Here is a 24055-nt window from a genome sequence, read left to right as displayed (position 1 = left end):
TTTGAGTCAATTTATCTTAATTTATTAAATCTGCATCTGTTTTCTAACATTTATGTCTCCACTTATATATAGGTAGACACACGTTAGAAGTCATATATAAAATAAATGTCTTCATTCAAGACCTTCTAAATAATACGTGTATTTTAGGAAACCTTGGTTTTGTAATGCATCACCTGTGTGGGTTTCTCAGAATTACTGTAGAACAGTGATAGAGTTGTATCAATCTGTAGTTATTTAAAAATATGTGGTCCAGGCTTATGTTGGATCTGGTTTTATGTTAAATATTTTTCTGAGGTTCACAACCTGGAGCAGTTTGTTTGCCTGACAGTTGATGATATCTTATCACAGTTTTCCCAGACTTTAAGATTAAAAGCTAAGCTTTTGCTGTGAAGGTTCATAGTATTCCAGAGGCATGGCTAAAATAGGGGCCAATTTCTGTTAAAAATTCATGTCCAAATAAGGATGTAATCTGCCTTAAAACTAGATAAACTTTTAATCCTTTTTTTGTGTGTGTGTGTCTACTAGCACCCCTGATGTTTCCCAAGCATGGTTTTGATTTCTCATGTCTCTTCTGTACCATGCTTATTTTGTAAAGTCTATTCTTATCCCATGCTCTAACTTCATTAAGAATTTATGCTTGAAAATGTAAAATTCATCCTCTTCGTCTGTTCATTACATTAGCATTCCCCTTGCTCCCAGAATAACTCTTCTTAGCCAACATCCTACAAAATAAGCTTTTTGTCTCAGAAAAGCCGTGGTAAATGCAAGGGCTTTACAATATCCTTAACATTTTAGCTGAGCCTAAGTGTGTTAACCAGGGAGAGAGGAAACAAGCTGTGGAGTGGAACGTCCTGCACCGGAGATTTGGGTTGGAGCAAACAACCTGAATTATACTGAGAAACAAATCAGATGCCAGAGCTTGTTTCAGAGTTCAGGCTTGATTTGGTCTTCTGAGTAATATGCTGTGGAACAGGTGACAGCACTCCCTGCTCGCTGCTCGCCACGTGTGCCCTGAGCCCGGGGGCACCATGGTGATCCTTGGCACAGGCTGCTGCCCTGGGATGCGCGCTGGGGGTTTGTGGGCTTGCATAGATGAGGGGAGCCCTTTTTGCTTTTTTGAGCCAGTAATTGAGAGCTGAGTAACTCAAAGCCCTCTAATTCACCCACTGAAATACAGCTCAGTTCCCTCTCTTTGTTGTTTGCTTTGTTCATTTTACCTTAATTACTTGCCTGTTGTCTTGGTTTAGTTTTAGCCATCCACTGGTATTTCTTCTTCAGTCCTCACTCCCTGCAAAGACACAAAGTGTGCCAGCCACCTTTGCTGCTGCTCTTACCCTAGTTTGTCCTTTAAGCTCTGCCCTGTAGCTTCTCTGTAAAATGGGGGGAATAACACCTGCTTTTTCAAATCTGCTTTGCTGACATAGTTTTGTTGGAATGGTTATGGACCATGTGTGTCAAGGACTGTGTGCTACAGCTTTGGGATATATACAAAACCTGTGTTACAGGAGAATTAGCTATAGCCTGGTGGTGTTACTCAAGTACAGGGAGTCAGAGGTGGAAAAATTCTGCAAAGAGCTGAAGTGCTGTACTTCTTCATGGAGAGGCTGCTACAGGCTAGAGTGGCAGGAGAAGAGATTAAGTTATCTTCCTGTTTGCAAATCCAGTCGCACAGTGAATTCATTAAGACTGTATTACAGGTTAAAAAGGAAGCTTTAAGTGCTTTGGGATAAATAATACATCACAAAGATGAGGAGATGCTATGGTGGCAAGAGGAGGCTCAATCTGTGTTTTCCTTTGGATAAATTTTGGCTGATGAAGAGGAGGGAGAACCTTTGGCTGAGGATGTTGGGGTTACAGCAGCACTCTGTGGTGCTGTGTTTCTTGCAAGTGCTATTGAATATCCTTAACTACATTTTGGATAAAACATTAGAAGATTTCTGTGTAAATAGGAAGTGACATTTTCAGATCTGATTTTCAATATTGTTGTTTTTCAAATAACATTTCTCAATTTTTATGGCATTTGAATCACATATGGAGGTTACATTTGATTAAATTGGACAACTGACATTTGAATCACACATGAAGAAGGCAGGGCTAAGGAAAGAACGCTAGAACTAGTAACTTATTTAAAGAGGATAATTGACCTTTCCATGGCATCTGAGCCCAATTGTCAAGTCTGTGAGTTTGAAATGATGTTAAGCTTATGTTATATTGGAGTTGCTGAACGTCTTACTACTGTTACTTGGGAAAGGACAGCGTTATGTGGAATATTAACATACTAATAAGTGATATTTTTGTAAATAAAAATACAAAGAAAGAATATTTCTTATTATATATTCATAGGATTTGGGGCACAGTTAACTTGGTGTTTTAGCACTACTCACTTCTTATCACTAGTAGTGTTTTCACTTAGAAGATACGAATTGTGATGATGGAGCTGTAGTCGGCATCTTCTCTATCTGAGTGAGTACAATTTTGTGAGAGTTGTTTTAGACTGAAATCAGAGCAGTTGCTTGTGCTTAACTGTGCAGTGATATTGTAGTGCATTAGATAGCATTTCGGGCTGTCCACTAGGATGGCAACCCCTGTTAGTTCAGTAACTGTGCTTGATTAAAGTTACATGAGGAGTTGGCAGCTTCCATGCAGGTGCAGTGCCTGATAGCTGCTCCAGTAAACGTTTCTGATCCTTTGAATCATTAACCAGTGCAGTCATGCAGGTGCAGTGCCTGATAGCTGCTCCAGTAAACCACTTACCACTTTGAATCATTAACCAGTGCAGTCACTAGGATGCTAGGATGTTCCCTGCATAGGGAAGGCACACCAGAGGGAAGTTTAGTTGTTCTTCACCCCCAAAGCCCTTGGCCATCAGCTCTTTTTTTAATCTCATGTAGATATGTCTTTGGGAGCCCTTTTATACAGAGATAGCAGTTGAAATCCATGGGAGCCACTGTAGTAAAAGAGAATTACTCTTTAGTTTTGGGGTGGTGACTTGGTGATTTCTGCCCCAAAAGGAAGAAATCTCTGGTTTTATAACCTAGAAAATGATAGAAAAGTGAATCTTGAAGATACATTTAACCTAATGTTTTCTGTCAGACCGTTACTTAGGAGTCTTGCGATTGCAGGCAGCTCAAAGACAGTCTGTTCTTCACTTGCGTAGGTCACTGTTCAAATAATAATGATGTCCCAAATAGCTCAAAACATGTCTCCCATGTAATTTTTTTTTTTAAAGGAACCTTCCTTTTTTTTTTTTTTAAGCATAAAGGAAGAACTTTCTCCTTTCTCTCTATTGAAAGACCAAAGTTTTCTGCTGGAGTTTTTGCACCTTACACACTTTTCACTGTATGGTGGTACAGAGCAGATAACTCTTCACCTGCGTTATCTTATGCTGAATTATAGTAGTGATGCCATGAAGATTTTTTGCCTTTTCTTTTATACCCCTGTTACACCTTTTTTACAGCTTCTGTATTCTTAGTGCTTTTTGCCTACATTCTTGGACTTGTTTGTCAAGCTGAGAGACTAAACATTTCAGAAGCTTTGTAGCTAGGGATCAGTGTGCCCCAGACCCCAAGGTCCTCTCCAGAACACATTCTCTGTAAACTAAGATAGAACCAGCCAGGAGAAGGCTCCTTGGGGAGGGGGGCCTCACTCGAGCCTCTCACTGGGGAATTTTTGATAGCTATGTAATTAGTAAAACCTATAATGTTATACCAGATCTTTTGGGGGTGTGCATTTCGGTGCATTTGACCTGGATGTGTGCACCTAAGGATCCTTAAAATAAAAACCAAGGTAAAATCCTTTTTCCCATTCTAACCATGTTTGATTCTTGATTTTAAGACCAGGAAAAGGCATCAGTAGAATAATTTTCTGTGCTTGTTGGATATACAATTTAAAGTTTAAAATAAAGTCAATATGCTCTTTATAGAGATAGGATGTATCTTCTCCAAAGAATTTGGATTTGCTTGCAAAATGGTTTTAATATCTGGGTATTTCTAGTGAATAATTTGTGGGTTTGAGTCTAATGACTGTTTAAAAAAGTTATGTCTGAAAGTATCATGTTCTTATGTGAAGTGTAATACAATGTAACCATTCAAGTGATGGACTAATTAGCAAGAGTAGGTTTTTCCCAGTTTGTATTTCAGCTGGTTTCCATTGTAAGTTTTCCTTTACCACAGTGTAACTCATGAAATTCATCTTCATTTGAAAACTACTGCTCTATTACATGGTTCATCCTGGTTGAAGTGTTTAAAAATATAATCAATATTTTGTGGAAACTTCTCTTGATACATAGTCGACTTAAAATGTAGTCAGTCATAGGAGTTTTGATCTTTGGGATATTATTTTTCAAAATTACCTCATTGAGCCTCTTGGTATTGCTTCACACTTTTCAGGGAGTTCGGCTTACTTCTAAAATGACAGATTTTATTTAAAAGAAGATGATCTTATGCCAAGGAAATTTATTTAATGATAAATGTAGCTGCTATAAAAAAGTCCAGAAAGCAATGGGTTTCATGTGGACTGTTTGCTTAATTGCATTCTCATTTAATGTCAGGCTTAATTAATGTCCTACTTTGGTAAAGGTAAAGATGAGAAATTGGGGAAGTCATTGACATTGACTATTTATAACTGTCCAGTGGATGCAGTGTCATTAGGAGGGCCCTAGAAACTGTGCATTTGGTTGACAGAGAAATACTCCATCATCACAGGAGCTGCTGAAATGTTCTGCAGGTGGTCTTTTCTGAGGACAAGTTGGGCATAAAGTGGAGAAGGTGCATTAGGAAGATTGATGGAGACTAAATATCCTGAAAGGCAAGTGGGAGAATGTTATAAAGGAAGAAGTTTCTTTAGGCTTGGAATAACTCAGGGTCTGGAATTCACAAAGACATTTTAATGTTATTATGAGTTAAATAAAATAGAAAACTCATCTTGTAACCTACTTGTGTGAGTGTGTTGTTGACATGTTTTCTCATATACAGATATGGTATATTTTGAATTAGTGAGAAATTTCTGGCCCAAATTTTCCAAAACGTTTTGCTGATTGTGCAGAGGCAGTTCCTTCCAAGGATTTCAGTTGTCATTGTAGATGTGAGAAAATCCTTATGCTTCCTATATTTGTTGCTACTAAAGACAATTCTGCAAATGTTGACACTGTCATATTTTAAGACGTGACTTATTTTAAAAGCTTTTTGACAGTTTGTGTTCTTCTGTTTTTCTAGCAAAAACACTGCATCTCCAAGTGTGGTGTCTTCACTTGTTTTGGGTACTCTGAACTTCTCAGGAGTCTCTGGGTCCCAAAATGAGTGCTTTGCAGGCGCTGATTTGCAGGATTAGAGTTTGTTACTTCCATGTGGAACAGGCATTTTGAAAAGCAGGAATATAAAGTGTTAAACTTCTGCTGGTTTTGAACTAGTGTTATGTAATTCTCAAAGTGCTTTTTGCGGTTCTTGGGTAAAAGCTCTGCAGAATCATGTTAAATGGCAAGATGGGTGGATGGATGGGTTTCTGATGGTAGCAAACATCCCATCCCCATCCCTGCTTGGGGTGCCCTGTGTTCCCCAGGATCAGCAGAGTATGGACAAGGTTTAGCTGGATTAACATTGCTGTAGGGCTGTCAGTCACTGATGCCCATGGAGAAGTGTTCTCCTAAAATGGCTTCTCCTTTTTGTGTCCTTCCTGCAAGAGATGTGAAAGTGCTGCTGCTGAGTACAGTGATAATGAGTGATACGTGTTCAACTACAGAATTTTCAATCATTTTTGAAAAAAGCATGACTAATACAGATTTAGGGGTGTTAGCTGATTGTGATCTTATTTGCTAACTATAAGCAGTCAGGAATTTATTTCTGTTGTGATAGGTTTATTTTGTTAGTTAGCCGAACACTTTTTTCCCACTTGCTCATGAATTTCAATTCATGTTTTAGCTGACAGAGTAAGATTTTCATACCTTTTCAAAACCAGAGTTTATTGGAATTGGAAGGTCACATAATATCCTGAATATAATTCTAAAAGGCTAGTGTTCAGTTTCAACTTGATTGGTACATGATATTATGTGGACACAAAAATGAATGTGTTTACTCTTTCTCATCAGTAGTAGAGAGTGGCAGAGTTTGGTTTGGTTGTACTTTTAACTTTGTGAAATAAAACCACTTTGTGATTCAGATTAATTTTGTAAAAATGTTTAAAAGCACTAGAAAAGATGGTTGTGTTGTGCAGAGATTCTAAAAATCCCATTTGCCCATTTTGAAGCCCAGACGGAAGGGAATACTTTGCTCAATCAGATACTGCGATTCTTGATAAATGTATGTATTAAAAATATGTCATTATTTAATGGAAAATTATGAAGACCATCTAATTCTTCCATGAGATTGTGTGGAAAGCTAAAGTGAATCTAGTGGGATTTCTTTCTCCCAGACATTTTTGTGTATTTTTTTTAGAGCTGTATTGTGCTTGGAAGGCTGTGCCAGCTGTTGATTGTCATCTTTCTCATGTCTGTGATAAAAAGCCACTCAAGAAGGCTGAAATATGAGAACGTCATTAGCTTTCCTACTGGCAGAAGTGCTTAAAAAAGCCACAATAGAAAGAAAATAGATTGCATACTGAAATTAAGAAAAAAAAAAAAGGCAGCTCCAGCGAGGTTTTGTTTAGACCCCGGAAAAAGCAAAAACATGGCAAGAGGCTTCTACAGGCACAAAGGGGAGCAGTGAACTTGTGGCTGATGTGCAAGGGGGTGTGTAGGAAACCTCTGATGTGCATCACACGAATCCTGCTTGCGTTTTGTTGTCAGAATTCAGCTGGTTGAGTTGTTTTTGGGCACCAGGTGCTACGTAGGAGTTTGTGTTTCCTGTGACTGACGTGGATGTGGTGTGGCTGACTTCAGGGGGAGAATGGATTTCTGGTTTTAAACTGATCTTAGGAAGCATTAGAAGCTTTTTTTTTTTTTTAAATGAAAAATCCACTTGGGTTACTAAAGATGAAAGATGGGATTTGTTTAAAGGTGGAAGATTAATTAAGAAAACAAGCAAAATGCCCCTGATGTGCCTCACGTAGTTAGGAAAAGAAGAGCCACCATGTCAGAATAAAAACACAAACTAGGCAGTCAGTGGTGCTTTCTGTGCAGACACAGCTTAAACCCCTGTGTTATCCAGGATTGCAAACAGTGCCCAGTTATGGTTTTGAAAATATTCAAAATATTTTGTTTGTAATTAGATGAACACAGAGAGACGTATAGAAAGCATGTATGTTGTATATTCAGCAAACTCCAGGTTTAAAGGGCATATATTAGGAGGAGAATAAATATCTCATTTTGCACTGCCTCCTAAGGTGGAGGGCGGGAGGCAGGGATGGAGCAGGGAGAAAACAGAGGCAGTGGAAACAGCAGCAATATGTACGCTTGCCTGCCTGTCTCACATTAATGGAACAGCTTGCAAGGTCTACAGGGAATTTGCATTGGCTCTGTCACTGGTATTATTTAGTTCCTTATTTATTGCTAGTGGCTTGATTGTGCTGTATTTTCCCAGCAATGAAAGCTTTTAAAGATCATGTCTGACTCCTTTTGGACAGTGCTGTCCAATTTCTCTCTGCCTGCTACCAGCATGTTGAGACGATCCAAAAGGTAATCTAAGGATTTTGCGAGTAATTCTTTGATGTTTTTCTAAGCTACTTGTTTTAATACTGTTTAGTCTTGCTTTTTTTTCCCTGTTTTAACAGATTGAATCATATTCCTAGTACGTTAGATATGATTTCTTAATTTCTGAATGATTTATAATTGTATTCATTATAAAAATCATACTGTGCAGATCCACCGATTGTCCTTTTTAAAGATATTTATTTAAATGCATTGTTCCTTCTCATACTATGTGAATGTGATAAGGGGTTTGTTTCTACAAAATGATGGATAGATGCTTACTGGGAGCAAGCTGCTTTATTATTTGAAGTAGCAAAACAGTATTATGTTGAAAGAGGCAGCACCGTGAAAGACTTGCAAATATTTTGACTTACAGCACTTACAGTCTTCACAGAGATATGCATAACCTTAAATTTTAAATAATGCTTAATACATTTAACATCTTTTTTTATTAGAGATGTGAATATGTTAATGTAGCAGTTAATAGGATGAGTGTTTGTATTTACACTGTTCTCTGGATTTTGCTAAAATCCCATTGAAGTGTGTGAACTAATGAATGGTATCGGATCTGATGCAGTACAGGGGTGTCCCTTCAAGACTGGGAAATATCAACATAATTATCGCTCATCAGGTGCTCTGTGGAGCTTAACGTTTGCAGCCTGAAAACTTACTGGTGAGACTGGTAGGTAGTTAATCCTGACTAAAGCAGTATATTCAGATTTATGAGTAAACAGTTGCAGCTGGTATCAGAATTTCTCAGCAGCTGGTTTGTTGATACAGTTAATAATCTATGTAAGACTCAGGATATAAGCTTTGGCTTGAGTTTTAGGGTGAATTTTGTTCCTCAGCTATCAGAAATTATATTAATTTTTTTAGAGGATTGTAGCTTCTACCAACTAATATTTCAGGGGACTCTTCATTTTTTGGTATTATTCCACATTTGTGATTTAAATTTTATTAAAGTTGTGTTCTGTGCTGCCAGTGACTTTTAGAAATCTTCGTGCCAATGAAGAAAGATTTTGTAAATAAATAGAGATCTTAGTTGCCAGGAATTGCATTAGCAATGTCGTTCTTTTCAAAATTGTTGTCTTTAGCCTGTTACTTAAAGAGCTCCTCGAGATTCAGGTTATGTTGATGTCTCTGCTCCAAGCAGTAAGTTTCACACCCATTGAGCAGTTGTAGCAGTGGTTTGGTGGAGTGACAGAAGTGACAGAGATAAAGCTCCATATTTTCTTACAGATTTCTTGAATTTGGCTGGGAAGAGGAAAGGGTGGCAAATTATTGTCCTGTGCCTCCATTTGCAAAGGCTGAGGTAGGTTGGATTTGGCTTTCAGGTGCTCTTGGCCACCAACCTGTGAGCATGGGAGCAGGTAATGAGACCTGGCTCGCTGTGAGCTGGGCAGAGCCAGGAGGAAAGGAGCTAGTTTAGGGCAGGTGAGGGAAGACACCTTTGCATAAGAAGATAATCTGTGTTAGACCTGTAGATTCTGGATCCTTTTATGACTCCTGCTTGCACAACTTTGGTTTCCTAAAGCTCACTCTGTTCCAGACAGTGCCCAGCATGCCTAAAGGCAGTATTTTGTGAAAAATCAACAATAATGGTCTTCCAAACAGAGTGGACACCCACAGAGTCTCTCATAACAAAAATAACCATCCTTGTTTTTCAATATCTTGTTAGTGTGCCATTTTGAATTTAAAATTACTCATCAAGGACAGAAACAATTTGAGAGATACTAACAAGGTTTCAGGTGTGATATTTTGTCAGAAAACGCCTACTCAAAATTTACAATTCCATTTAGTTGTTGGTAGTTGAAGTACGAAAAGAAAGAAATTGATCTGTAAATCCGCTGAGCATCTTAATGGAAAAGAGATGACTTTTTATTGATTTAATCACATAAACGAGTATTAGGTATTTTAAAATGATCAAACAGCACTATGAAGGTTCAGAGCAGAGAGCTGCTGCATGAAGTCATGTGGTGGAAATCCTATTTTGCACAGGATGGAAACCGCAGCCTTCAAATGAAATATTTGAGCATGTGTGACAGTTTGCTGGGAATATCACCTTCTGCCGAGCCGGGCTGGCAGCCTGCCAGCTCTTTGCCTGCCGTCTTGTGGGTGAGGGGTGGGCAGGTTGGGCTGGTCTGAGGAGTATTGTGATAAATCACTGTAATAATGTGATTCTTGCCAGGGTATCCATCCTGAAATCCCGTGTCCATGTACGCAATGACTTTGCTCCTGAGAGTGGTCACTGCACATGGAGTGGATTGCAGTGCTATGACCCGGGTGTTTCTGTGGGCTAACGTTCTCAGGATTGTGGCATCTGGGCACTAGGAATGGAGCACTCTATCACCAAAAAAAAAAAAAATTTTTGTGTTTTAATTGGCCCCCTTTCGAAGCATTATGTTCACTTCTTAGTGCGCTTCCTTTAAAAATTATGATTTCAATTTAAATTTCTCCTGTAACTTTGGAATCTTGGGCATGTTTAGCAGCAGAGGATTTTTTTGCTGTGACATATATTTGATACAGTTTTCCTCTGCTCTGTTGGTAAAACTTCTGTATGGTCCTGTTGCATTAGTGATAGCTTGTATGCTCTTAATTCTGGTCTTCTCCACCATCAATTTCTCTCAGTTTTAATTTGGTTTCACATTGCAAGAAAGGGTTACTAGTGGTATTCTGACTACTGAGCTATGGCACATTTCTCTATAATGGCTTCTGATATGTACTAAAAATCCTAGAGGGCTTGACTCCCATATGGCTTCTCCTACATTAGGAGGCAAATGGGAAGGACTCCTCTTTCTCCTCGGTGCATTTTGTTGAAATGAGCTCTCTTGTGCAGCTGGTGGGATTCTCGCCGCAGCTAATGGCTCTGGAAAAGGGAACCATCTGCTCCTCCGGTCAAAGTGGCTGGATTGTTTCTTCTTGAACGTATTCCCAGAAGGATAGAGAAAGTCAAGAGCAAACTGTAAATACATAAGTTTCTCATGGGAGGGGTGACATAAACATAAATCACATTTACCTGTCAAACTGGTTCTGTATAAATATTTATGAGTTTAAACTATAGGAGAAATACGAGAACTCTTTGGTTCAAAGGGCATATGGGGCTGGTATTCTGGTATCAGCTCTACTGAGGCATTGCCTGTTGAAATTGGATTATGGCAAGATAAAGCATAATTCTGACGTATTTAAATTAAATGTCTCTGGATTTAAGTCCTTTTGTTTCTTTGCACTTTGGGCGTATCTTGAATATATGCTTGCAATTTGATATTAACAGTGCTGTAGAATTGTGCAAGTGAGTGTTTGTTGGTCTTGTAAAACTGACTTAGAATGCTGATTTCTAATGTTTCCTCATTTTTTCATTTTAATCCTCTCTGGGTGGAACAGGCTGTGACTGTGGGTTTTAATGATTTCACTTTTGTTTAGTGACTTTCTCTTTGCAAAGTTAAGGTGGGAGATTTGTGTGTTGAAGCGATTTGAAAGATAATTCTGGAGGATGAAAAAGGTGGATTTCTGTGAGGAAGGACATCTTGGATTTTTATCCCCAGTTGCCATTGATGCTTTAATTCTCTTTCCTCTTCTTTCAGTGAAGAGCTTTAGTGATACAATAATTTGTTAAAATCGCAAGAATTAACTACGTGTAAAAGTGTAAAGCAATCTTTAAGTAGCAAAACACCTCTAAAATCAGTGAGTCTGTGGAAATCGTAATTCATTACAAACAGTTCCTTGGTAGTTAAGAAGAATGCTATTCATTTTTGAAATATTCACAAACAGTAAGAGCAACCACCTTTCAACTGGGGTGTAAATGAGGGAATGGAAATAACCAGGTGGCCAGGAACACATAAATGGTGCTTTCTGATGCATTGGTGTTTTTCTGGTAGCTTTTCAGCTGCCATAACAGGACCACATTAGGCAGTGAGTCCATACATATCCCCCCAAACGTATTCAGTGTCTTTTTATGCTGATTCATCTAGATTGACATTAAAAGCTGTGTGTGTCAGAAGGATGCCACCTCCTCCATATATACATTGTCACATTGAAGAAAAACAATTAGTTTGACGCTAGCAGAATACTTACTTTTTTGTGGTAAGATAAAGCTAACGTTAAAAATGTGAGTCTATACTATAATTAACTTTAAAGTGACAGCTGTCATGCCACACATTTCCTTGCTCAAATGAATAACATAAGAAATGTTTCCCTTATGTTGGGAAGGATGGGAAAGACTTGGAAATCTGATGCTTTTGATAATACTTAGCTCGATTTTTTTTTGCCTAGCTCAGCATATTAAATGACCTCCTGACACTCATAATTGGAGAGGAAATTTCATTTAAATTACTTCTGCTAGGTATTTCAATATGGCCTTAGGACAAAAGCACTGCTTGGGGGAGAAAAAATTCCCACCTTATCTTCTGAAAATATCTCTGTGACAATAGTCTGTTGGATTGCATGGAAATGTAATGGGTGTTTTGCTCACTAATGGATGAGTTTTGGGGAGCTTCCAATACACTCTCCATTACAGGATATTTGCACTACTTAAATACAATGAAAGAGGCTGGTCCAATGAATGGGAAGGAAGGTCTTCCTAAAACCTCAAAACATTTGTAACAATTCAGGCAATCCACCTGGATTGCTTGTAATTTCTAGTTTATGTGGGATTCTGTGTAAATCATACTTTATAATCAGTTTGAGTACTGTTGGCAGTTTCCCTGCTCGACTAAACCCAGGGAAAGGGTCTTAGAGGGTTAACACTGAAGTTTTCAGCCTTGAAAGCTTTTTGTTCAGATTGAAACTCTCTTGTATGAACATTTGGCTATTGCCCAGGACAAACCAGTTTTTCAAGTCAAAACCTTTGTGGAGAGGAAACGAAGCAACACACAAATTGCAGACGATTTAATGAATTATTTGGATCCTTCACATGAAGGAGACTGCTGAGTATAAAATAATTTTGCACTGGTGTTTTAAGTGAGCTAAATGAAATACTGGGGTAAGAGACTGGTTTGAGGAGAGGTATGAGGAAAAGGGAGATCTTGAACTTTGCTGCGGATGCTCAGATCAGGTCAGTGCTACTGTGGAAAGTAAGACAGCGAGTACATACTGGCACGTGATTGGCCTGGAAATGTGCAGTTCTTGTGTTTAATTGAAGTCGACACATTTGGGTGTTGGAATCCTTACAAAGTCTGTGCATCTGCTTATTTTGGCTGTTTTTTGTCTCTGACAAGTGTGTTTTAAATCTGAGCGCCCACCAGCTTAAAGCTCTGGGATGAACTTGGAGATGTTTCTGGATCTGAGGAACCTCTGCCCATGCCATGATGTTACTCTTTGCAGGTCCCTGTTCTTAGGAGACGTGTGAAGTTGTGGTCAGGAGCAAACTAAGAGACATTCTCTGGTGCGCTTGGGATTCCTGTTATTTTACTACAAGCTGAATGCTAATGTTAACAAGGAAGTGTACACCCTAGAGCAAAATGTTTTTTATAAAAAGGAGACCTTATTTAAGGAACTGAGAGATACAGCATGTCATCTTCTATCACCAGACACCTCTCTGGAGGGAAATGACTTAATTTTCAGTCAGATGCTGAACACTTGGTATTGGCCACCATCTCAGTTACCATATTGAGCAAGTAAACCTCTTTTCAAACCATTAAGGAAAACACCTTTTATGTGATTTGATTCTATATTTGTAGCTAATTATCAGATAATACCTGAATGGTTTTTCTCCACTCATAGCCCAATTATCTTACTTTTTCTATTATGTTGAGGACTGCAGATTAATACCTAAGTGTTCTTTAGAATAGATTTGCAGATAAAATAAAACATATTTCTGTAGTGAAATATCATAGGTTATTCCAGGCCTCTTAAAAATTTTAGTTTTAAAAGACTATTCTGGTGTATTTGTTTTTAGTTCTATGTCAGCTGAAGGTGGATGGGTCCAGAGAGCTGGGATTCAGAAGGGGGATGCTTATGAATCCTGTGCTGGGGAGTCCTTATGCCAGATATGAAATCCAAGCCACCTGGTACCAGTCCCTCCTGTCTGTCATTTTAGGCAATGCTATGTAGTAAGTTGGATGTGTTTTGAGATTGTTAGTTTAACCAATCACCATCTTTTCCTCAAAAATGCCTCAAGTTTGGTATTCAACCGTCGTATTTTATATGAGGACAAAGCTTAGTCGTGCTGAAAATCCAAGCAAATGTTACGCTTATGTATCAGTATGATGCTTGCATGAGTCTCCCCATATTCATTACTGCCTGCTGTGTTTACGTAGTACTAAGCATATAATTTAAACTCCTTCAGAATGAATAGAAGATGTAAACGTCACTTGACGTGTTCTATTTGATGTTGAAGGAGTTGCTTCTGGTATCATGCGACACTGGCAGTGAGCATGTGCCAGAGGAGAGACTCAGAGTGACGTGAGATAAAAATCTTCTGCAGGCACACATGAGAACAGTCTTTCCCTGAATCTTTGTTCTCTGAGGAAGCGAGCTTGAATCCTGTGGTGGCTTTTGAAATTACTTATTTCCAGTATATTGGGTGTTTTCCTGTCCTTCAATTTTGTTCCAGTCTTGATTGCATGGTAAATTAGTGTGTTACAATTAGCAGACCTAATTTAAATTAGCATAATTGCTATGGAATTTGAATACCTGACTTTCTGTAAGTGTTTGCATTTGTCTTCCTCTGTGTCTTCATTTGTGTACGTTCTGTAATTTTCATGGGTCTCATTTGTTTTCCTGCTGGCCATGCTGGTTTCAGACTATGTGGCAGGACAGAACTGGTGCAGCAAGAACACTGGGATATCACAATACATGGCTCCCAGAAATGAATTTTACAACAATCTTTTACTTATACAGAAATGGGTTAATGTTCTTTAACAGCCCTATCTTTCACCAGTTTGTCTCAGAGAAACCTGGGCTGTGTTTTCCTGTGCTTGTGAGTTTCTGCTAAAGTTTGTTAGACAGCATTTGTAAAAATAATGCTTAGCTGCTCTTAGTTCCTTTAGTTATGAATAAGTGCATAAAGCATTCAAAAAGCTTTTAGCAGTTTCTTTGCTTGCATTCTGATCCAATTTTACATGAGGTACATTTATTTAATATCTGCTTTTTTAACGTCTGTGTAAATTATGGCTCTGATTTTACTAGGTTTTAGTCTTTTCTTACTTTCTCTTATGATTTGTTTTTGTTATCACTGCTACCATCCATTTATTTTCAATACATTTGTATATTTGTATGTACTTCTCTCTACCATCTTACTGTAACTGGAATTGATTTTGATTTTACTTTTCAGCCTTCTTAAGTAGAATAGCTCTTAAAACAAATACCCTTTCTTGGCAGCGGTGAACTGCTTCAACCTTTGGATGTACAAGCTTTAGCTGTCAGCTTGTGACTTCTACTGTTTGTGTTTTTCTTCTGCTCAATTTTGTGAATGATTGCTCCAGCTTCAGTCTGCTAAAATTTCAAACCCCTGTGTGTGTGTGTGTATCTATTTGTATTACACATTTGTATAGTTATTAAATGGGAACAGCCATCCTTGTATGAAAAATTGATGGCTGTTGGATAATGAACATTTGGCTCAGCAAGTAGGCTTTACACAAAAGAATGAGGTTTAACATGTAATCAGGCTTGATTGTTCCAGAAACTTCCCCGTGCTATAGATCTGATGCCTGCTCTGTGTGCCAGGGCAGGATCTGCACCCAGGGCCTCCTCCTCTTCTCCTGCCTTTTGTGGTTTTGTTGCTCCATTAGCATGAATGCCTTCTACAGGTGTATTTTCTTATTATTTTAGTAGCCAGCTTATTTGATGTGTCTGTTTATACGCTGCAGTATAGATACCTAATGTATTTTTATAAATAATTTTTTCATGTCTTTTTAAGTGTGTTGTTTTTATCTGGGACAGTGGTTTATTGACAGACCTGTATCTGTAACTGAGTAAGGACCACATAAACCAAACACTTTATTTCAACACTGCAGTGTATCTCTCTACATGAATTTATACCAGTTTTACTGGCTACACCAAGCATTTTGAGTACACAGAACTTCACCTCCTGTCTGTTGCCTTCTCTGATGTTTAGAGCCAACTCTTATCTCAGTAGCCTTTTTTCCCTCTTTGCTATTCAAGGAATGCCTTGATTAGAAAGGTCCCAAGCAGCATTTTTTCTTCAAAGCTGAAGGGAGCAACCTGAGCAATCCGAAATTCTCTCTCGGTATCTGTTTTGAATTAAAGCACCATGTTGGCACACACATCTCACCTTTGTCTTGGTCTGGTAGGGAACTGCTCTGCTCAGCCCAGGTTGAGTCCAGGCAGGCAGAGCATGGCAATTTCCTGTCTAAGACAGCTTAGTCCTGGACAAATGTCAAAAGTTTTGTAGCCTGCCTACTGAGATTACAGTTTTGTTAAGCCTGGATATTTTCCTAATACGTCCACTGGACTATTATCAGTCTACCTTAGTACACTCATGCTTTGCTGTTATTTTTTAGAGGTGTTTTTGAGGATTTTTCTCTCATCTTTGTGTGTGTGCAAACATAATGAGCAACAAATTATTTCCAATTATTCTGTTTGAAGGCCTTTAGAGGCAGAATGTTTGTGTGTGCATGTATACATGTACTTTAATATTTTCACAGAAAAGTGGTTTTCCCCTCTTGAGGAAATGAACTTTTCTTCATTGGACTGTCTTTTAGCAGTATCCTGTTCTTTTTTTTTTTAAATTTTATTAAGTTGATGCTGATTTTTTTCTTTTGGTTTTATTTTGTAAGAAGCTGCTAAGAGTTGGGAAACATTATTGCTTTAGAAAGGGGAGGGTCTTAGTAATGAAAATAGAAAGCACATTTTCACCTTCTAAGTTTAGAAGCAAACATATAAATTTAAACGATCATTGTAAGGTAGGCAGATTGAGACTTTGATTTTTCTGATCTGTGTCATTATCTGCTACACTTTGCTACTGGGGATGAATTTGAGAATTGCTTACCTATTCAATGGATATTTTTTATATGTTGAAACTGTGGAAAATTAAGAAAGGGAGACCAGAAACCCCAATAAGATAAAAGAGCATGATTCTCATAGCAGGCAATGGTTAGGGCACTGCCTGGGTCAGAAAGGTAGGAAGGATGAGAGCGTTGATGTATCAGTGGTGCAAAGCATGATAATGTACATGTTGCAGCTTACCTTGGTTTTTTGGGTATTTTTTAAAAGGTCAGATGTTTTAGTCACTTTAGCTTCTGAGTTAAATCCAAAATATTTACAAAGCCTTTCTGTCAAAAGGTATGTAGAACTGAAAAATTGAGGGATAGTGATTTTACAAAAAGCTTCCTAAAATGGTGTGGAATTGGTTGCAGATGATGACCCGGGGAGTTGGTTTATTGTCTAACAATGTGCTCTCTTTGTTGTCTGCTCTTCTGGCACGTTTGTCCAGATGTGCTGCCGTGTTCTGTTCAGGATTTTCTGTGCTTTAATATGCTGGAAGCTGCTTGCAAGTTAAATATGCTGGGCGATTCTTAAGAAAGTGGATGTTGCAGAGCTGAGGATGGCGGTAAGCAAGGCTCATGTGCAAAATCGCAGAGGCACCAGGGGTGGAAGCATGGCCCAGCACTTGTCTGAAAGCCAAAGCAGAGCTGTAGTTCCGACTGTAGGAAAGCATGTTCTGAGTGTAGCATTCTGCCAAGCAAGCACAAACCCTGACACTCTTCAGTGGGGTTGTTATTGTTGGTCTCCATAGCTGGAAAGATGAGTCTTAGCAACAGGGCAAAACCTTTCCTGTGTAGCTCAGGAGAGCACCTTAAGAACATGTATTTTTAAAATGTGCAAATAATGTGATTGCAAACATCCTCGTCTTGTTCAGAATGTTGCCACCCTGGTTATTACACTGCTGGTCGGTCATGTGAAAATCTGTGCTCTATTGCAGTAGAGGCAACTTCCCTGACAGTCTGATTTGGAGATTATTTCTAAAATAGTGTATTGCTAGAATATATTTAAAATTAGATCAGTAATTAATCCTCGTGCTGAGGTTTGGAACTGCAGGTAGCTGATAATGAGCTAATTTGTAACATTTTTTTTGATTCTTAAACTAAGAAAATGCGCTGAAACAAGATGAAGAGAACTGTTCATGTTGTGTGCTACTAAGCAACCAAATGAGTTTTCCTATTTTATGTAACATTTACATTAAACATGGAAAACTTTCTTTCCATTTTCAGCTCAATTGCATTATTTCCTGGATGCATCTTTGGGAGAGTCTAGAGGAGGTTTGTTATATTGCCCACCTGTATGTAATTGTATGCTCCACGGTTAGAGGGTTTGAAACAATATAAAATCACTTTGTCATTTCATTCTGGAATTTGTTTGCTTGGATTTTTTGGAGGAAAAGAAATGTGATAAACTATCTTCCATGAGAATTGCCAAGTAGAGACTTATTTAAAAAGCAGCTATGCTACGTGAAGCATTTAATAATAGATTTGGAGGAAATGGGAAATGAAAGTATGCAGTTATGCTTAGCTTTCATTCAATCAGCTTTTCACACTTTGTGATGTAACTTCATGGCAGTATAATGCATAACACAACTGAAGAAGGAGATAGGAATGCTTGAGAAGGTTTGTTTTATGTTTTTTCTCATTAAATAGTATCTACATATATATTCTAGGGTCTCTCTTCCATACTCAGCGATTTTTTCTTACTTTTGTTCTTTTATGCTAAAACAAAGATAAGCTTGGAGTGTGTTCAGAATAAAGTGGATTCATGTAGTTGAGAATGGCTGTACCAGTCATTGTAATTTATTGTGACATCTCATTTTGTTTGGCTTTGCAGAGTTTTTCCTATGTTGTTAATAATGCAAAAGGTCTGGATTATACAGCATGGTGTAAGCAGGTGTGCACCAGCCTCAAGCGTTAGGGAAATTAGACATAAATTTGGTGTTCACTGGCAATTTCAGCCTTTTCTTTTGTAATTTCTTAGCTTGCAGTGATGCTGCTTCTTCAATTTGTGCTCTAAATGAAGTAGGAGGACTTGTCTAACATATAGCTTGGTTTAGATGAAAGGAAAATGGCCTTTCATGCAATCAGTTAATTCCTAACTACAAAGATGTTAATTTTCCTTAAAACAAAAGAACCATCTGCACCCATTTTACTCCTTGCTTTGTAAGTCTTGCATTGCTTGACTCTGCGTTCACCTCGGTTGATGTGTTTGGTAGCACGCTGAAAGGTGTGGTGGCATTATGGAAAACAATGTCCTTTGTGTGTTTTACCCCCGTGCACTCTCTGGAAATCTGTACGGAAGTGCAACCCACACTTCACAAGTTGACTGCATCTTTTTCCTCTGTGCATTTCTTTTTTTGTCCAGTTTATTTTGTCTCATGGGCTTCAAAACAATGGGCAATGCAAATTTGAGTAGAGCCTGGTTTGCTGAACAATTTGCATCTGTTTCTGTTGTTGTAGTAATTAAATTGTAGAAAACTTTTTGTGGAAGAGGACCCTGCACTCAGGCAGTCAGTTTTCATTGTTGTTTTTATTTAGGTTCCAAAATTCAGTCCTATTTGAAGTTCTTCAAAAAGATGGTGGGAACAGGAATACTGTAATCCAGTCTCAAGATCATGGGAGTTAGGGATTGATCTTATACAGGAGTGAATGGCAGGGAATGATTGTCCAGAGATGCACTGGAGAAAGGCTCCTTAGTCGTTTAGTCTGGACAAAATAACCAGGAAGGAATCCACATTCAGAATGGTTCCCTGCTCCTGGGACTTCAATGACTGGAAATAAAATGCAGTTTTCCTAGGTGATGTTGGGAAGAAGATAGTTCTGTGTCTGTTGTGATGGAGACTCTGCCTACAATCTTTAAGAAGTTGCTTATTGGACTTGTGCTTCCATCCTTCACATCTTAACTATGTGTAATTGTATTTCTTTACAACAAAAGAAGTGTTTATTGTAGGAATGTGCAACCCCCCAAACCTGCACCCTGAATAATAACACTTTTTTCCCCAGTTATTCTAGGATGAATAACTCTTAAACTATTCTTGAATGTGGAAAAAAAAGAAATCAGTTGAACCAGATGCTTACTTATCTATTTTAGAGAACTAATTATCCCTGTTGTTGGTAGTGCTAAAGCTTACAAAATTGCTTCCATCTTTGAATTACTATAATTAAGACGATAACTTCCACATCTAGTTAACATTGCTGTGCAGCTGCTGCATTCATTGACATGCAGATTTTGGATTTTGTAAATTTTCTGTCATTGTGAATAAAAATTTTAAATACTTATTTTCATTTCCAAAATGTCTGTTTCTCATAAAGAACTCTTTGTAAAGCAAATCAACTGAAACCAAACTTCTGTAACATCAGAGGAGAATTTGGTGAAGTTTGGTTAGGTGGTATATTACATTTTAGGAAAATATGTAACCGCAAATAACTTTAGCAGATTTGATTGCTCTGAATTTTGGATCCCAGTTCGTAGAGATTTGTTTGAAGTCACTGAATTGAATGTCAAATCTGGAACAAGTCTGATGTTTGACTTCCGAAATGTTATTTTGAAAGAAGTTAGTGCAAGGGATAATTTGGCACTCTGACAACCTGAGGTACAAAATTCTTTTTGAGGTTTACAAAATTCTAAAATTAAAATTTTCAGTCGAAGGTTGGACTTGATGATCTTGGAGGTCTTTTCCAACTTTAGTGATTCTGTGACAAATCACTAATATGAATAAAATGCATTCATGAATACTGGCCAAAATGTGATTTAAGCTATAAGTTTTCCATATATTTTATTTCTTCAAGTTGATTTCTGTCAAAGTCAATGAGAAGGCTTGTGCAATCATTGTTATCTTGTTTACTTCCATACTCCAGCAGCTTCAGCTATGAGAAATTCCTCAAGGCTTATAAATTCAGATAGATTTTGAGAAACTTCCTGATCATTATTCATTTATAATAACCAGCATTGGTATGAAATTGCTTGGTAGTGTGGGTTGGTTATTTATATTTACATTGTTTTTTTCTGTGGCCCTCGCTTTCATTACACAGATACCTCATGGGCGTTAATCAGTTTTGCTCAGTGAGCTGAATATGTCCCCTGAGTAAACTGCTAAAATAAAGAATCAAATATCGATTTATGCTGAAACTGAGACATTGATTTCTTTTTCAGACTGAATATGCATATGAAACAAGGTGCACCTGTGGTGCTCACTTTAGAGGCTTGCCCTGGGATTGTCTGTGGGTGAGGAGGAGGAGGAGGTTGGTTGGGGTGCAGCTGAAGAGCCGGGAGCTGTGTGCAGGTCACAGGTACTATGCCAAATGTGCTCAGAAATAACTCTGGGCAAGGGTGCTGGCTTGGGGGCACATTTCAGTGGGTCCAAAAGCAGTGTCCAGTTACCAGACCCACGTCCGATGTCCTGTGGTGTTCAGTTTCACGAACGCACTGGGGACACTTCAGTACACGTAACAAACGATATTTTTACTGCAGGCAGAGAAGTTAATGTTAGAAATAGTAAAAGCTCTATTTCCATAGTGATGCAAAGGCATTGTTTCAACTGTTTCAATATAAAATATCCATTTTACTATGTGTTTTCAGAATTAAATCGAGGTGCTCCTGTGTTCTCACAGATTTCTAGACTCAGGTTTGGCCACGTGGTTGTTCGACCAGGGCAGGGAGGGCAGCACCTACAGAGCTTTCCAAGGGCTGGAGCTCAGCCCTACAGCTCTGGGCCCTACAGAAACTCTGCACTATTAAAATTGTGTTTTGCCTAAACTGGAAGACCTGGAGGGGATTTGCTCTCTGAAATTATGAAGTGGGATCTGAGGGGAAAAAAAAAAGGTTAACAAGACCCAAAGCAAATTGTGAGAGGAAAGGAGGCTCAGGGCAGGGCTCGCCTTTTGTTTAATGAAAACAGCAAAACTTCAGCTTATAAACAAATAATAATGCTTGAAATCTCTCTGGACTGGTTAAAAACTTGGTTTTTTTCTAGTTAAGAAGTAAGAGATGTATAGCCAACCTTTTCCCCCTTACTTTCTCCTTTTTTTCTTATGCAGATTGAATTAATTTTTGAGCAAAAAGACATACAGTATTGTTTTGAGAATTTGCGAACAGTAATAAATAATAATAATTAATACAATTTAAAGGATTAACTATGTGATCTCCTCATTATCATTGGCCTGGTAGCTCAGTTTTGAGCCCAGCACTGTCTGTCTGGCTAAAATGCATCTTCCAGGAAATAATTTTTTCTTCAGTGGAACTGTTTCTGCCAACACTTAAATTGACTGGTTTGAATTTCTTTGGCACAAAGCCCTGCTTAAAGCCAGCTTTGCTTCTTTCATATTTAGCTGTTCTTTAGGAGGTGCTCAAATGCTGTCGTAGTGACTTGTTGGGGAAGAGGTCGTCCCACTGAAGTCTGCATGTTACCTCCTCCCTTCACCCTTTTTTTGTGTTTCAGTGACTACCAGAACTTCATCACTCTAGTTCTGCATTTCCTCTAGGATTCCTAGATCAGTTAAAAGTTTTTTCTCTGTATGCAGGGAGCTCTCTTCAGCCAGTAGAGAGTATGATTGTACTTGTATATTTTTCTCAACTTATAACACAAATTTGAGAAGTTGGGTGTTGTGTTATCAGTCTTTGCGTTTAAGCTTTGCCTTATTGCCAACATACGTAAGTCATAGAAATGGCTAAACAGACCCAAGTGGTGTTTCTCTTTTGCAGATGAGAGATCCAGGAAAATTAAAAGTTATCCGATGTTGAGGGTGCAAAGAGAATAATGTTTTATTCCCAATTTGGGGCTAGGCTTTCACTCCAAACCATTCCCTCCTCTGAGTACATTTGTGTAAACCTGACCTATTTTAAGGGGTCTCAGCTGTTCTTGCTCTCCAGCCCCTTAACTCTTTCTCTTTTGGCTCCTTATCTTGGCAAAGACAGCAGAGAAAATGGGTTTGTAAAACTCTGTTCAATTGGGAAAACGCAGGCAAGCAGTTAAAAAGCTCTGAGTTTGGGACAGTTCCCTTCCCCTGTTATGCTGTGGTTTAAATATACCAAGTTTCCATAGCCAGCTCCAGACATTGCTGTGGTAAAGTGTGCTTTAGGAACTCTCTTTAGCAAAGAGATACAACTGTAGAGAATGGAGCTCTGTTTTCTCACTGTACTAGTGGTTTTTATTGAGCAAGATCTTAAATTCTTACATTGTATTTGATAGTAAAACCCAGGATTGTTTTTTATTTCTTACATAGTAACATATATTACACTAGAATACTCAGGAATTTCATGTTGCAAGAAAGATTTTGTGCTAATATAAACAATGATTATCTGGTATTAATGTTGGAATTGAGTATTCTGGGTTTTTTCAGCATTTACTGGAATAGCGTAAGTGAAAACATGTTAAAAATATCCATGAACTGAGATTTTTAAGCTTCTTAAAATCAGGCTGTTAGTTTTTCCATGAGATGTGCACAATGGCAATCAGTTTTTGGATGGACTGTTGTTGAATAATACATGAATGTAAATGGAGATTGTATGGAATCAGTTGGATAATTTTGAGGAATGCTTTAAGTACACTAAAGAGCCTGAATAGCAGTTAATGGTGCTTCAACTTTATTACTGTTTATTATAGTTGGCAGTTCAGTTGTATTTTTTTCTGCATCAAGTTCTCCAGTTTCCTATAGAACAGCAATAAAATAAGCTTACAAATAATAATAGTCAGATGCACTGTATCCTGTGGCAGCGAAATACTTTTGCATTAAACTGTAGTTCTTGGCAGCCCGAGCGTGTTTATTGTTGGGCAGCTCCAGCAGATCAGTCAGTGCACGGAGGACCTGGCAGATGTCAGCAGTTGGGGTCTGCAAGCAAAGATGCTTTGCTTGTGCCTGGGGAACCCAGTGTGGAGCTTCACAGGGCACCCCTGGAGTGGGGCCAGCGAGCTCCTTGTTCAGCCTTTGCTCAACTTTCCCTGCTCCTGGCTATTCTCCCACCCCTATCAACACCAGTGGGATTCTAGTTACCTGTTTTGAGAACTACTGAAGTAAGCATGAATGTTTATGCCATGTAGGAAGCAAGCTGGAGGTACAATGAATAGATGTATGTAGCTGTAATACTTGGTCAGTTGTAAGATTTTGCTGGGAACTTCATTTATTCTGTTTAAACAACAGGAGAAGGGGCAATCACAAAGGGATTTAATTATCTAGTTGCTCTTCTTCACAGCTCCCATGATTTAAAAATGTTTCCCTTACCCATTGCGATTCCTTTTATCATCTTTAGAGCTAAATGTTTGCTACCAGCAGTCACAAGCTGGGAAGCAAATGGAGGACCACATCCTTCTCTTCATTTGGCTCGGTTCTGAAACTCCCACTAGGGAAAAAATAAACCTGAACTGTCCCGTAAGAAGTGTCACTTACCTTGCTGGAACAAAGTCATGGCAATGAGGGGAGTTGATGTGGTGGAGGTATGTCTGAAACTTGCTTTGCAGAGTTTTCCATTGGTATTGCCACATGTGTTCACAAAGATTTT

At 38.4% G+C, this 24055-nt stretch overlaps 1 protein-coding gene across 1 annotated transcript in view; it reads left to right on the top strand.

The window, feature by feature from the left end:
• MAST2 (microtubule associated serine/threonine kinase 2) overlaps positions 1 to 24055 on the top strand; it is a 168293-nt gene that overhangs the window by 77042 nt on the left and 67196 nt on the right. The window lies entirely within an intron of this gene.

Source organism: Corvus brachyrhynchos, unplaced genomic scaffold, assembly GCF_000691975.1.
Source record: "Corvus brachyrhynchos isolate BGI_N302 unplaced genomic scaffold, ASM69197v1 scaffold48, whole genome shotgun sequence".
Lineage (NCBI taxonomy): Eukaryota > Metazoa > Chordata > Aves > Passeriformes > Corvidae > Corvus > Corvus brachyrhynchos.
The sequence above is the reverse complement of the archived record's forward strand: the minus strand, read 5'-3'. Positions and strand labels throughout refer to the sequence as shown.